Source organism: Thermobia domestica, chromosome 5 (assembly GCF_964235325.1).
Source record: "Thermobia domestica chromosome 5, izTheDome1.hap1.1, whole genome shotgun sequence".
NCBI classification, from domain to species: Eukaryota; Metazoa; Arthropoda; class Insecta; order Zygentoma; family Lepismatidae; genus Thermobia; species Thermobia domestica.
This window is the reverse complement of record NC_137458.1, coordinates 223,960,836-223,977,942: the sequence shown is the minus strand read 5'-3', so window position 1 is coordinate 223,977,942 and position 17,107 is coordinate 223,960,836. Positions and strand designations below refer to the sequence as shown.

Genomic DNA, 17,107 nt, shown 5'->3' with positions numbered 1-17,107 from the left:
GAACACTAAAAAAATTTGCAAACAACCTATTGCGCATAGCAAAAGGAATTTGGTTTAGCTGAGCATATAAAAACATAATATAGGTAGTATGAACAAGGTTCTGAGATTCTACGAACAAGTATAAAACAGTGTTGCCAATCAACCAATTAACAGCTTGATATTTTGTTCTCGGAAAAAAAGTAAAGTCGGGAAAAAGTATAAAGTCTATTGAAATAGCCGTGGGAGTAGTGCGACACATGTGGGCCATATAGCGACAGAACTGAGGCCACACCACTGTTGCTTCACCACATTCGGTAAGACGATGTGCAATAGTGTCCTTTACATTGCAAGAAGCACAAAGGTCAGAGTCACTAAATCCAAGTGAATGTCGTCGGGATACAGTATCAACAATTTGATGCACCACAATAAACCATACGGATCTTGCACGATAAGTTAAATAAGGAGCATGTAGAACACGCCAGATACGTTGCCAATTATGATGGGGATGCTGAGTAACAATGGTAGGAACAAGAGTACAAGGTTGTCGAAGTACCGAATACAGTCTTTTAACATTGGGCACTTCGTCTAAATCATGATTTAACAATCGATAACAAATCTCATACAAAACCGGTTTCAGATATGTATATTGAGGCGGGAGGTGTCCAAGATAGAAAGGTGCTTCTAATGGAACACGGTGTAATAAGTTCATGAGAAGCTGAGTGGTAGGATGATCAGGATGCTCGTGGAGTAAACGTAAACATCGTTGGAGAAATAGGGCTTGGGTCTGCAATTCGACGTCTTTCAAATTTAATCCACCTTGTTGGAAATCGTTGCACAAGATTTGGTAGGAAACACGAAAAATCATAGGTTTCCACAAAAAATCACCCACAATTTTCTTAATTTTTGCAAGATGACAGTTAGAAAAAGGCAGGACTTGGGCAATGTAATATAATTGAGATAAGCCATACAAACGCACAAATTCTAAGCGAGATAAAAGGCTAAGGTTCCGAAATCGATGTTGGTCAAGAACATAAGTTAGCCGATTCACTGTAAGGCCAACATTATTAGTAATAATGTCCACCACACTGGAACTGAAAGTCACTCCCAAGATTTTAACTGACTGTTGTAACTAACCAATGGAAGTAGTAGTAATAGTGGTTGACTTACCCAGAGGCATAACGTACGTTTTATTAGGGTTAAGCGTGGCTCCGGATACTGATTCGTAGAGCCGTATGTGCTGTAGTAAAACGGCGAAGTCAGAGTGACCAGTTGTGCAACATGTTACATCGTCCATAAAGGAGTAAACTCGCACAGAAGTATTACATATAGTGACACCATGAAGGGCATGTTGGACATTATATAGAAATGGCCCTAAACTAAGAATAAAAAGTTCACTGCTCAAGGGACCGCCCTGTTGGATGCCATTACTAATGCGGAAGGCAGAACTGAGATATCCATTAATTTTGAGTTTGATTGTCCAATTACAATATAACAGCTTAATCCAATTACAGAAATCGTCGCCAAATCCATAGGCTTGAAGACAAGAAAATAAGTATGTATGATTCACTCGATCAAAAGCATTGGAATAGTCCAAGGCAACTAAGGCTGCAGCACATTGGTCAATATCTTGGTGGTAGGTGATGACGTCACGTATAGCAGCAAGAATATCTTGAGCACGTTTATGTGGTAGACCACTCCACTGAGCCACCGCGCCCCCCGAAATCAAAGGATGAATGTCCCCATATTAGCTGAAATAAAAGCACAGGAAATTTTGAATGCAGTCTGTGAAATCTTGCATATTTTCTGTACAACGTCAGTGAAACACACACACACATATATATTCCGGATTTAGGGAGGTGCAAAGGTGCACGTGCACCCCCTCTCGTTGTAAATATACACTACCTAAAGTGAGAAGCTAGCAGTGAAAATAGCAGCGCTTTCCGAAAATTTCTGCTGTCATGTTTCCGTTTGGGCTTTTAAAAAAAAGGTTTTGCAAAATCAATAGTTTGTCAATTTTCTGAAGACTCAAGGAATAGGATTCACCAAGAGCAGACACTTAGCTTTCCAGGGCACTTCCTCATTCACACCACAGATGCCTAAAGGCATTCAAAAAATTCAAATTTAATTCAAAGGTACTGGTAGTTATTGGTGCACCCCCCGTCAGAAAATCCTGGATATACTCCGCAAAAAAAATCTTGACGGGTTTAATAATAATAATAATAATAATAATAATAATAATAATAATAATAATAATAATAATAATAATAATAATAGAGAGGTAATGATTAAGGATCTTATAAAAGACTTCGCATTTTTTTTAAAAAAATAGGAGAAATATTTCAAAATATAAATGAAAAGGAAATATGCAAAAGTAAGTGTTTTTTCATCTTACTGTAAGTTTTATTTAATTTCGGTAAATAAAATTTTACTACATGTTTTACTATTGTATATATATTAAATATATACAGGGTGTTTCAAAACAACACCGACATTTGGGAGGTGATTCCTGATGACAAGATAAGACAAAAGGTAATGACTGACGTCGGTGCACAACAGCGGCGTAGCGTAAGGGAATGCCTGTATGCCAGGCATCCCCTGTTAATAAGAAAAAGTACGTATTTCATTATATATATATATATATATATATATATATATATATATATATATATATTGTTTGCATATATATATGCATATGCCATATGCATACCACAATTATTTCCACTGCAATCTTCTGGACGCGCTCTCTCGCCTTACTTTCGCAAGTAGAACCTACGCATGCGCATCATTCAGATTCACATTTTCTGTCTTTCCTCTTGTCGTATGCCATATTCCTTGGGCATCCAAGCCTACAACCAAGGATCTTGCCTACAACAAGCATCGGAGTGTCGAACGCGCATGCGCAACTACTTGTTTTCCTACCCCTCGTCATCCCTTACAACCCAAAATTTGCTTTAGATATAAGCTGGCGTATTCTCAAGTACTGCCAACTCATATATTTTGAAATAAGCTATGGTTTATGTATAGAACGTACGAGCGCTGTCAAAGAAATGCTAAATATAAAGCTTCTGAAAGTTATTTCATGAACATGCCTTTACAATCCTTTTTTTTTTTTTTTTTTTGATAAATTATTGACTACCTTCCAAAGGGCCAAACCATAACTGCAGAGTATTACTGTAGTCTGCTGGCTACGGTAAAGGACGCTATTAAAGAAAAGCGCCGGGGAAAGTTGACACGAGGTGTCTTGTTCTTGCAGGACAATGCTCCCGTCCGTCCACAAGGCTGACACAACAATGGATTTTCTGAGGGACCTAGGGTTTCAGTGCATTGACCACCCACCTTACTCGCCAGATCTTGTCCCTTCTAATTATTATCTGTTTCCAAAACTCAAAACAGCACTGAAAGGACAGAAATTTCACAGTGATGAAGAGGTGATAACAGCTGCGGGACAGTTTTTTTGCAGACCTTGAGATTTTTTTTTTTTTTTTTTTTTTTGAGGGGTTGGAGAAGTTGCAGCAAGTGTGTTGACCTTCGAGGGTACTATGTTGAATAGGCTCACACTTTCATGCCTGCAGCAGCTCAAGTCCTTGTGGGTCGGGCCGAGAACTTATCAGCCCACCCTAATATAGTGTACGTTTTTATTCCTGTATGCTTCGCGACAGTATGAATATTGTATTGCAAATCTAGAACTGTAGTAAATGATCAATTCATATTGAAGGTTGTGTGTTTCTGCCGAAACCAATATCCCCATGCCTCATTCACATTACATAATAAAAGTCAGATCCACGCGTTGACAACGTAAAATTTCGGAGCATTCCCGCTTGGTGTAGTGACTAACACGTTTGCCCTCGGTACGTGTGGTCCTGGGCTCGATTCCCGGAAGGAGTTCGGCTCAATGAAAAAAGTAGTTCGAATTCCATTATAATCAGTAGGTCTACGTCTTCTTTAGCCACCAATCGTGGGGCGCTAAGCTCAAGCCAATCAAAATCAAAGTAAAATTTCTAATATTTGAATTGTTAGAACTTTTCACCTATTAGCGCATAAGATGAATTATTTCTGTTATTTGCAAAGATACAGTTATGATTCAGGTGTCGTTTGAATGCTCTTGAAATGCGTAATTTTGTTTTTTGTGTAAGTATAGCTGTTTCGTAGTTATTCGCCATTAAAGGTTGTGATTGAATGTGTGACCATGACATTTCTCCAATTTCAGGCACTATATTTCAAAATGGCGGCAACTATTAGGAAAGTTTTGGTGTTAAAATGTAGGTCTGGAATATATTCTCGACAACAAAGCAAGAATTAAGTCTCTATCTTTAACGATACTGTAATTATTTATTTATTTATGGTTACATATAGATCACAACAGGTATATTACCTAATGATAATGACCTAGTCAGTTTGTATATAGTTAGAGCATGCATGAATTCACTTACATAATTACAAATACACATTTATAGATATGGCCATTTCAATTAATGAATCTTCAATAAGATTGCACAATAGTTCTTAGAGAGAACGATCATTTATAGTAAATATGTCAAGTTCAGGATTACTTTCAGCATAGGAGTTAAAAATATAACACATTCTCCTAATAGGTGACGTATTTGTTCTTGCAGTAGGTAAATGAAAAGTAATATTTCTAGGGCGTGTGCTTTTACCTGGAACATGTAATTCTAACTGGGATAGTAAATACTCAGAGTCTATATTATTTTGCAATAATTTCATTTTTAAAAAATCAAAAGTTGGGTGGTACGTCTATCTTCGAGAGATGAGATATCGTGCTTACGAAGGAGATCGGTATATTTTTCGAATTTTGGATATAGTCCGGTTTCCTTATAAGTTAAGTACCTCACAAAACGAGATTGAATCGCTTCAAAACGTGCTTTGTTTTTCTGACTTGGGATGCCATATGATTGAAGAGTACTCAAGTTTGGATCTAACGTAACTATTGAACAGGGTTTTAAGAAGATTAGTATTTGAAAAGTCAAAGCCAAGTCTGATTACGAAGCCGAGGTTTCTGTAGGCTTCACTAACAATGCGATTGATATGCTTGTTGAAGGAAAAGTTGGAGCTAATAGTGACCCCTAAATCAGTTACAGTGTCCACTCTTTGTACAGGAGTGTTGTTTATACTGTAATTAAATTTTAGATTATTAGTTTTCTTAGTGAATTATAATCGTTTAAAGTTGCTATGGTGAAATCAGTAGGTGGCCATATTGATGACGTCATATTTGGCATAAAGCTGTGCCGAACGAAAGTCCACCAAGCAGATTTGACGTACTGGACCACATATCTGTTCAAAAAGTATTGGGGGATTTTGCCCCTCCCCCCCAAATGGTACCAAGATGTTGTCTGGCTCATGGACTAATATGCACGTAGTTAAACTCCCTCTATAAAAATTGTTGCGTGAGTACCATGGATTCTGAAACATGGATTTTTGGATAGCGCACATATTAGTTCCTAAGTGAAGTTTTGACCCGACTACGGTAGGTCCCATAGTATTGGAGCTATGAACCTTTCAAGTTCATTTTTTCATGTTTTCGGCAGCCTATAACTCCGAAAGGAAGCATTTATGCACTCAGATTGGAACTATACTTTTTGTCTTATTTTGGTGTCAGGAATCATTTCCCAAACGTCGGTGTTTTGAAACAGCTTATATATAGATTAGGGCTTCTAAGGGTCTTAATCCGGCCCCTGCTACAACGGTATATTTGTCTCAATGGTCTTGTAATTAATCGTACTCAATCTTTTATTTAATTCAAGACAAGGACACGAACATAGAAACTTGGAGAAAAACGGCCCTGCTGATTAGAAGGGCTCGAATCTCCAATTGGTTTCGCCTCAAATTGACAGACTGCTCGACTCACCACATCAGCACCACGTCATAGCTCCTCCTTGTATCAATCATGAACAAAGAACTATACTCTGTATCGGAGAATTATACAGAATAATTTTACAAGTACGAGAGGTTTGATTGATTAAGGATAAAATGAGGATGTCGGCAGCATGACATTTGCTCCACCACGATTGATTGATTGATTGGAGATTAACGCCCCTTTTCAACTCTGAGACTATATGAGATGGGAACTGTTGCTTCAGATTGGAACCGAACAACTGCTAGACTTTCTATCAGGGAGGAAGTGCCTACTGGAGATAAAACATAGAAAATAGGAGCACAGAAAGCACTTATGTTAATCCTTGGCTGAAAGTACTGCTGGCTGTAATCTGACCCGGGTTACGAATAGATTGCATGTGAAAATATTAATATTATTATTATTGAAATTCAGCGTCACTTGTCAGACCGAATCTATACGAAACATTAATGAAAACGCCACTGATTTCCCATCGGAAGTCAACGCATGTTCCCTAAACGAAGAAATAATAATAAGTGAGTTTCGTTTCACAGCATGAAAGTACGGTAGAATTCAAAGTATGTGAATTCAATACCCAAATTTGACAGATCAAAGATCAATTAAGATTAAAGATAGCACCTGTTCCTCGGATGCTGAATCGATATATATATATATATATATATATATATATATATATATATATATATATATATATATATATATATATATATATATATATATATATATATATATATATATATCCATCTATCTATTTAATTTCATTCTATCAGAAGATATAATACTTGGGTTCAGACTTAAATTTACGTCAAAGTTTGAAAATTTTTAAATAAGAATTATGTAGGAACTAGGGACGTCTGAATGCATGGATCCAATCAGGGCCGTCGTGTGGGCGGGGCGAATGGGGCAATTGCCCCGGGCGCCGCTACCAGAGGGGGCGCCGGGACAACAAATCAACAAAATTCAAAGAATTCAGATTATATTGATAAATGTTTTTTTTTTTTAATAATAATTCAGATATTTTAATAGTGATTAGGCCTCTGGTAAGTAAAATTACTGGTAATGTACAACATCGTCTAGATTGTTAAACTGGAACTCTCTCCAGCGCTCTGGGAGAAGAGTTTTTATGTTGGAAAACTGACCAAGATCTACTACTATTTACTTCTTATCCGTATGACAGTTTGGTACATACTGAAGAAACTTCAATAACACTTCCTTTTCCTATTCCTTCCAAGAAATGCTCAAGTAATACCACAATAACTGGAATACTACAATTATCTGATTATTTTGACATTACTTGATAATAAACGGTTAGCATCACAAATACAAATTCGCACATTCTTTCTAATCAATAACAGAATAAATATCTTTTCAGTCCTTCAATTCTGTACTAACCTTACACAACAACTGTGTTTATGAACTACCAGGAACGTAGTCATCAATGGGGCTCAGGGATTCCTCCCCACTAAAATGAAAAATAAATCTTAATAACTTACAAATTTAGACTATCCTACATTGGTTTAAATTGAAAACAATTTTTAAAACGGCATTACAATTCAATTTTGAGGTCTAAATTTTGCAAAATGTTTCGAGGGGTACTGCCGGACCTCGTGTACTCGGGGGGCGAAAATTTGCATACTTTTTCTTTTCGGTGTCTCCGAATCAAACTCCCCGCTACGTTCTTCTCAACCATTGCAATGTCAACAACAGAAATCGTTGACGTGTCCAACAATTTTTTTTTTTTTAATAATCACTTTCCATTCACTTTAAAAAAATGGCATAATGCAACTTCTTTTGTCTTACATTCCATATTTAAATCTTGGAGCACAGAATAAACTCTGGTTATTTTTCATAACACACTGAAGGGGGGGACACCTGTGAATTCTCTCCCCGGGCGTTTACAACCCATGCGACGGCTCTGGGTCCAATGGCCGCTTGTACGGGAACCACACGATCACAATTATCATAAGAGCCCCACCACACTGATTTGCCTATTGGCCCATAACACTGTTAAAACGTCACTGGCACAGTTGTCGTAGTTAAACCAAAATGTTTGTTTTGCAAAAACTTTCAAATTATAAGTATATTACGGTATTCGACTCTCTATACTACATCATGTTGTTTTAGTTACTAGCAATTGATCAGGAGCTATGGTAACTAACATTCCTTACCAATTCTGTTGGCTCAAAATACTATACTCTCAAATTAAAGTATGTTTGGTTTCTGCAAATATATATGTCACATACGTTAAGAGACTGCGTGATGCACTAGTGTGTCGCGATACATCGGTTGATAACCACTGGGTAAGAATAAGAGCAGCCCCGCTACTTGGAACTCTTTTTCCGGAGGGCAAGCATTAATGTTTGGGCCCTTGTAGAAATATATAAAATATAAAGTTTGGGCCTCTAGAATTTAAAATATTAATACGTAAACATTAGGCCTATTATTACTTATAGGATCACGAATGGCGTTTTACCAAGGGCCTCATTCTTGCTAGTCACAGTCGATTAGAACAAACTCGAATGGATATTTTGCATTGTTTTAACGCTAGGGAATGGAGTCCTATATTAGATTTATCCTTCACCTTAAATATATTTGTTCAGATGATGAGGCAACAGTAGGACCTTAAATTATTTTCAATTCTTTTGGAAATTTTATAATGGGTCCATTCCATGCTTGGCTTCACAAACTAAATCGAGGAGACATTTGAGAAATTTAAAGCCTTAAGATACGTATATTGCTTTCGGAGGCCCTAAAAGTAGATATTGTACTGAAATGAGCCCAGATCACACATTCCTCATTTAAGTTTGTTTTTTTTTATTATTATTTTCTGTGTAGTGAACTTATTGCATACGTCATTTATATATTTTCATGCTCATATGGTATCATAAGGAATAAGAAAATTGTACCTTGAGAAGAGAACCCTTGAACGTCGGGAGCTTAAATGAGAGAGCAATTGTCCCTGTTCTCTACAAGCTACGGTCCTGGATAAGAGCAATACTATAGTAAATAAATGAAGAATAAAAATAATTGAGAAATTGTTAGTCAAGCATTATGAGAAGTGTATAAAATAAGGTGAGAAATAAATATCTAGTGGAGGGTATTAAGCTGTTGGTTATTTAACAACTAGCAGAATACCCGTTCTTCGCACGGGGAGAATATTTTCATTTTGCACACAAAGGGCTGAATTAGGATGTGAACGGCATCGGAAGTGTCACTGTTCATCTCAGCGACCCCGAAAGCTACGGATTCGGCAGTAATATCGGTCATTTTCGACCATTTTTAAATATCTCCCCCCTCCTTCCCCTTCCCTAAGATGCACTGCAAAGTAAAATGATAAAAACCATTCCAGGCCTAAACCTAATCTATGTTGAACATTTGAACGAGATTGGTCTGGTGGTTTAAGAGTTATTAAATCATAAAGGTAGTCACTTTCATTTTTTTTTGTATCTCCCCCTTCCCTTCCCGTAAGTTGCACCGTCAAAGTGAAATGACAAAAACTACTCCAGTCCTGAACCGCATCCATGTAGCAAATTTGATCGAGATCGGTTTCGTGGTTCAGGAGTTATTAAGTCACAAACATACTAATTTTAATTTATATATCCGGACCTTAAAGGCAGAGGGGAGTGTCATTTTTTTCTGAAAATGAGTTATTGCCAGATTTGAAACGCGTGTTCTGATATCTCTTATTCTTAGAAAGCTTGTAGTTGTATTATGAATACTTTATCAAATAGCAACAATAAAATCGGATATAAGTCCGAAGGCACTTAAAGGCTAAAAGAAGTAAGCCACTGTTTTCTGTCTCTCCTGAAAATTTAATAAAAATGACCTACTCCCCTCTGCCTTTAAGGTCCGGATATATATATATATATATTGACTTTTGTGGTTGGAGCCCTATATCTTGAACTCATTAGGCCTATTCGTCTAGCTAACAATAACATCCGACAAAGTAAGGTTCTAATCCAATAAGTACGATATTCTCTGTAAATCACATTTCTACGCCTTCACTGGGGATAATATTTTATTTACTCTTCACGATGTTTCAAATATGTAAATCACTAGTTCTTGATATGCACTAAAAATATAAATTAGAATTCTGTTACGAAACGCTCCATTCACTGCTTACAACAATAGTCACAGTATTTTACCAATGGGGTAAGCAAAAAAAAAAAAAAAAAAAATCATTGTTCTTGAATGTATGTACAGGACTATTCAGAGGCAGGTGTTCATTTTTTAACAGGACTGTACTTAAGATTTATTCATGATATCCTTCCACACAACACAAACCATTTTGCAAGATAATTCTTTCTCTTATTTAAACACAAAGAAAGCACGTGATTATAAAATAACAGAAAAACTTGGATATACTGAACATGATCGGACTATAAGAAACACAATCATACTGTTAGGAACACATTCACGGAAACTAGCTTTTACATCTTACAAACTTCGTGATATCGATCTACCTTTGTCTTTCCTTAGCTCATGGAATAACGGTATAAGTAACAGTACTAACTGTTGTTTACAATTTTCACTTGGCTATTTTTAAGCGTGATTGTGAAGACAGAAATAAGTAGTAGTTCAAATCAATTTGTTAAGCTCAAATAAACAATAGAATCGCGCAGGGAAATAATGTCTAAAGCAAATGGTGATATAAGATTCGATTCTTACTATTATAAAAGTTTATAACTATTGTTGCACACAAACAGCACGAATAACTATTAGATAACCGTCAAATGTATTAGTTTCTGCTTCAGTATTATGAGGTATATTGCATCTGGTCTAGAAATATGGGTTTGTTTGTTCGAAAGATCAACATACATATTGTCTGCTTGCTAGTTTATGCCTGATATTTATCTTTCGGATAGAGTTCTTCTAAATTATTTACCTAAAAGACGTGAACGCAGCAGAATAAACAAAGAATTTACTATACTTAAACTCAGAATATTATAATTATTTAAAAACTCACATATATACATACAGCGTATGTAATAATTGAGACGAGGGACGGTTTGTTTTGCAATAAATAAATAAGATGTTCATTTCTACTTACAGCCTTCGATTTTTGTAAACTGTATAGCAAATGTACATGTAAAAAAAAAAAAAAAAAAAAAAAAAAAAAAAAAGTGCGTTGTGAAGTATTAGCTACACACATCAAAATTTATATAATTTCCAAATTCCCCAATATAAATTCTATTTACTGGTTAGTTTTACTATATTACTTCTCAGATAATAAAACTCTTTTTCAGTTTGTGATCCTTCATTCCAAATAAAATGAAGCCATAGTAGGAAATCTAAATATAATCAAATGACTTGAAATCAGTCCAGATGGTGTTTGTGAATTGAATATTTGTGTGTTCAGTTACTTCTTCGACATGACTTTACAATACTTCTTAATTAAATAATTACACTAGAATACACTTCTAATTTTTCCCCAATTTCTTTTTCAAAGATTCAGGCATCTCGGCAGGAGGTGGACGAGGAATTCCAAAAGTTACTTTCACACCGTCATAGATAAACCACTGAAACCCAGTGAGAGTACCAATCATGATTATTCTCGTAGTTAAACCAGCCCACATTCCTTTGAAACCAAGCTTTTTAGCTATGTCAGCTGCTGAAGCTCCTTTTTCCTTGTTTAGTTTCGATACAATTGTATCAGCTGGATGTGACACAATAGCACAAAACACGCCGGCAATATAACCTGCTGCAAAAGTTACAACGAGCTGTTCTACTTTACTGCACTCCGCACGTGGCTTGGGGACAACATATTTATATAATGCCTCAAGAGTTCTCTCGAAACAGGCGAATTTCATCATGGTATATGGAATTTGACGGCACCACAATGGCACTAAACCTTTGTAGAATGCATTCATACCTTCTTCAGCATGCATATTAGGCAATGCTTCCCGCAATGTTGTAGGAAAACCCGGTTGTGTTTGCATTCTCACCTTTACAGATTCCCATGGACAAAGAAAAATATCTGCGAAAAATTCAGCAGAAGCAGATGCAGCTAAATACATAGTTGTCCGCCACAAATATGCAATTTCAGGTCCAACTATATCAGCATATTTAATCTTGAAGAACTCATACAATCCAAATTTACACATTCCTTGCAAAGAATATCCAATGAAAGTGGGTGCCCATCCTCTCACAAGGCCTTTAGCACCTTCCTCGCTCATAGTTACCTTGATACCCGTAATAAGTGACTGGTACTTTTCAGCATCCACCTGCAATCTACACTTAACCAAATCGAGTGAAACAATAGCTGTGTGAGTTGTTCCACATGATATAATTCCACCAAGACCACACAACATAAAAAATTTATTAGAACCAAATTCACAGCTGTAATTTCCATTCGCAGCAGCAATTGTTCGTCCAGGCACAACTACTTTACTGTCTATGTCATTGAGAGGTTCACACCGAGCATTTACAAAAGGATTTGCAAACGGGTTTTTCACTGCTACTTGATACAAACTGTGCCACATACTGAATACAGTACTATCAGGTTTTCAAAATATTAAACTGGGACCACAAAAGTCATTTGCTTTTTGAAAAAATATTTTCAAGATTACTAAAATCCTTACTTTTGTTGTCAAATTTATACCTTACATCAAGCTACTGACACTTGTTCCGCAAAAATATTCATAACAAAATGTTCATACTGTTGCCAGATAATATTCTCTTCTGTTGCCAGGTAATACATATAATGTGTAACTTTAGTCTTTTACTACACACACTAATTTCATGATAATTTACTACATTCACTTTTATGGAAAATATAGTATTCCTTTCGAAATTAAAATGAAAGATTTAAATGTAGATTTAAAGGTGAGAACTGACTGCCGAATAAGTACATAAAATATGATTTGAACATAATACCATTTCTTTTTTAAATTTGTAGTATTGATCAAACAGGCTATCACACGAGGAATGCCTCAGATATTAATTTCCCTGCATTTTTACAATAGGCCGTTCTGACTTTTCTGCCTTAAATGATTTCATAAAACATTTGCACTCTTATTTTCGTGGCAGTACACATTGAAAATATGCGTGCAAACTGATGTTCGATAAAAGAAAGACTGCATATTAAGAATGGCCCGTCAATTGAAAAAAAAAAAAATTTCTTTCACTTTTCTTGCTTTAAACAATCCCTTAAGGCGCTCTGGACTGTTATTACCTTGGCGCTATTGTGAACAGATTGATAATACGTGTGCAGATATGCCCTGGAAATAACTACATACTATCCTAATAACTGCCATCCTATTATCCCATCACGCAAGTCACTCTTGCCTTAGAAATTGTTTCTTAAGGTAGAAGTTGTATTCATGGATGAATATTCACTTTAGTAAGACTTTCCATTGTGGGTATAAATACGCGTCCCGCTTTTACCATAAAAACGACTGTGCAAAAAACACAAACCAATTTGTGCTAGGTAGCTAAAAAAGCAAAAATTTAGTTCAGGAAGGAGTGAAGCTGGAGGGACCGCGCGGGATGTGGTCGCAGGGAGCAGGCGCGTCAGCGACGAAGAGTACTCATGTAAACGTGGATATGATGAAAAAACTTGATATCTCATCAAATCACATAAGTTAAGCAGTTGAAAGGATTTCGCACTTGTAATTATATACCGTAAGACGGGGTTACTTTGCACATCAGGGGTTTCTTTGCACAAAATATGAAAAGAGTTTCACAGTCCTCTGTCGGCTAAACCATGAACAGTAAAGAGGAAGTTTCAACTGCCACCGTAAGATAAAACATCTAAATATATTTTGGCTAAATGTTGGCGGTTAACATCAGTTCTAATTACCCAGAGGGTTCGTTGTTGTAGAGGTATGGCAAGGAGTCACTGTAAAGGCCGTCAAAATTTGAAAGTTATCACTTACAAGAATTTCCGTCAAAGTTAAGTCACTTTCGTAGAATACTACTGTGTATAATGGGACTTTGATGCAATAGTTGAAATTGAAATGTGAAACGTTTTAGTCATAAAAAAAGTAATACAGGGAGAAGGCGGCTTCAGCCTCTACTCGGGGTTACTTTGTACACGCCCAAAATACCCTTAAATACGAAATTATTACTACTGGAAATTCCTGAATTCTAAATTTAGGTAAATTTCGTATTTAGGTAGATGCCGGAATGGATTTCTTGTTGGAAAATAAGTTATGAACAGTGGCGGATCCAGAAAAGTAGTTTGAGAGGGGCTATACTCACAAAGGCTTCGTTTTTATTAGAAATCACTAGACTTTTTTGGGGGGAGGGGTCTTGCAGCTTATACACATGGGAATGACTAACATTAGATCTCCTTAAAAAGAAATCATGAATTTTGGGTGGGATTCAGCCTGAAAGTCCCAAACTAAGTAAATCTTTCACTGATTACACTAGTCAACAAGATTTTGACACAGAAATGAAAATACCTGATTCTAATAGAGCTTTTCACGTAGAATTCGAATCTGCAATCAGTCTTTCTCCATCACCCTCAGTTTCCTCGTGACAGAGGGATTTTCGGGAAATTTCTCCTCAAATTTCCCTTTTTAAAAACCATTTTCATACCTGTAGCTCGGGTACCCTTAGGCATATAAACAAACAAATTGTATGTTAGCTTGATTTATACTTAGTAAACCTTCTAAGTTTCATGAGAATCGCATTATTCTTTCTAGAGAAATAAACATATTTATATAAAAATATGCTACATGTGTACTGTTCATTTTACCATATTCATTATAGTGCAGATAAATATACATATAACTTCCACGAAAATTACAATATAAGCACGGTTTATACCTCATTGGACTTCCCATAAAACATATTTTCAATGATGTGTACACCATGTCGCCATTTTTGTATGAGGGAATTTCTAGAGGGATTTTGTTGGAAATTCCCTCCAAAAAGTAGTTTATAAGATTTATTTGTCTCAACTTGCTATTTGTATATAGTGATACACAGGGATTTATTTGTAGCCAGGGAAGCCTGGGAATTTCCCCCCTTCTAAGTTTTGACTTTCCTGTCTCTAGATTTAATTCAGTCTTCCCAGCCTGGGAAGATATTTTCCCCCTTTCTTAGGCTGTACAATCTGTTTTTATAAAATCTTTGACCACGAAAAGTCTATTGCACACAAGAAATGTTCACATGTCGATATGTGAACAAAGGGATACGGAAGAAATATAGGTTTCAATGGCAAATGCAGAAGACAGGTGGAAAATTGTGAGTTAAATTCGTGTTAAAAGACAACTACGATATTTAGGACTACCTACGTTATTGTCCAAAATCGTCTATCGTTTACGGTGCTCCCACGTCTTATTAAATTGTTGCAAGAAATAAATTTAATGGACCTCGGACAAGTTCTTTACTCGTACGTTACATGTGCAAATATTATTGACTTTCAGCTACAGAAATGAAAGCAAACTGGCCGAGTACCTTGCACGTTCCGTTGAACCCTTCGAGCTAATGGTGGATGAATCCTCCACTGTGTCTCATAAATCTGTTCTCATTGTGTATATCCGTACTGTAGTTAATCGCGTATGTATCAATACAATTTTAGGATTATTTGAGTTACAGGCAATAACAGGCAGAGAGGTTTGTGATTCCGTGATTATGTGAACGTCCAAAACGATATTACGGGAAAGACTTATGGCAGTTTGTCTGAGAGCGCCAGTAACATGCAACGCGAAATAAATGATACTGTCTCTTTACTGCAGTGAGAATTAAACACCAATTTACTCGTGTTTTACTACATGAGTCAGAAGGTGGAACTGGTTGTTCACAACGTTGTTAATACGGTTTCAGATATGGTTCATTTTCAAAACTTTGTAGAGCGCAGTGGCGAAGGGAAGGGGGCAGAGAGGCCGGGCCCCCCAAAGAGGTCCGACAATGTACTTTCGTACTTTGATGTTTGTAATTTTTTAAATATATTTTTATGTTTATATATTTTTTTGTTTGGAATTTTTCTATATGTACCTATAACAGCATTACCCCCCTCCCCAAACACACATCCTGGCTACGCTACTAGAGCGATTACACGGTGTTTACCCAATGTCCCCGTAGAACACGAGAAGTCGAATTAATATCAGAAGAACTAGGTATTCTCTTCTATAATATTAATACAGATTTTGATATAATATTAATACAGTGGTATGCTCTTTTTACCGTTCAGTAGAAGCATTGTGGAAATCCTACCCTGCGCTAGTGGAACACTTTCGAGAAGCTTCTACAAATTGGCAGAGAAGTTTTGAGCAGCGTGTAATATTTGCGGGCCTGCAAAATTTCACTAAGGGGAATTTTGTTTATGAAATGTCCATGATCCTAGAGGCGCTGGAACCTCTACATGTCCTTAGCCTGTTTCTACAAGAAAGGTCAGCATCCCTTGTACTGTACAGGCAATAAGCAAAATTGAAACAACTGTACGTGTTCTGGAAGCGTTGCAAGATAAGGATGGCATGTTCATGGAAGAATTACAACGTCAGTTTGGAGAAACTGGTCAGTTTTGTGGAGTCCCACTTGTAAAACCCTTAGACAGTTCTCTTGAGAAATACCAGCAAATAAGATTGCAATTCTGTCAGGGTCTAGGAGATAACATACACTCTTGCTTTCCTAATGAAACGTTCAGTAGGGTCGAGGTTTTGCTACAATGCAAGTGGCCAGAAGAATTGTCTGAAAGAATGTTATACGGCGACAAAGGACTAATGGAAATTAAAAAAATAAAATAAAATTTTCCTCTGATACTATAGCCAAAATTCTGCAGCATTCCGAGAGAACTCCTAATATTGGACAAAATCTACAAAATCTTAACATGAAATCATTGTTGTTCTAGTTTCTTCTGCATACTGTGGGAGAGGCTTTTCCAGCTTAAACTTACAGCACACTGACGCTAAAAACCGTTTATCTGTAAAAAAAAAAAAAAAAAAAAAAAAAAAAAAAAAAATCGAATCTACCAGACATTACGAGACTTGTTTCAATGCAGAAAAGTATGTCATCAGCTGGATAAAAAGTGGACATCTTGCTGCTACCCACAAATCAACTGGGAAAAAGCCGGTATACGATTTAAACCAATCTCCTATTGCTTCACTATTCTAAAGTGAGGTACGGTGTGACAGTACTAGAAATTCGACTGGTACTAAAACTTATTTAGGGTATGAAGAATGACATTTAGTATCGTCTTTTCCTTTCTATTATTATATTCCCAAAATCATCAAACGATAAAAAATTTAAAATTATTAAACACTAATATACATCGTAATTTCTCCTTGTAAAAATTCTATCAAAATTAACAAT

General features: G+C 36.3%; 1 pseudogene; it reads right to left on the bottom strand.

Moving 5' to 3' along the window:
* Positions 1 to 10,940: 10,940 nt before the first annotated feature.
* Positions 10,941 to 12,504, bottom strand: LOC145686416 (solute carrier family 25 member 3 pseudogene; annotated as a pseudogene).
* Between the last annotated feature and the right edge of the window lie 4,603 nt (positions 12,505 to 17,107).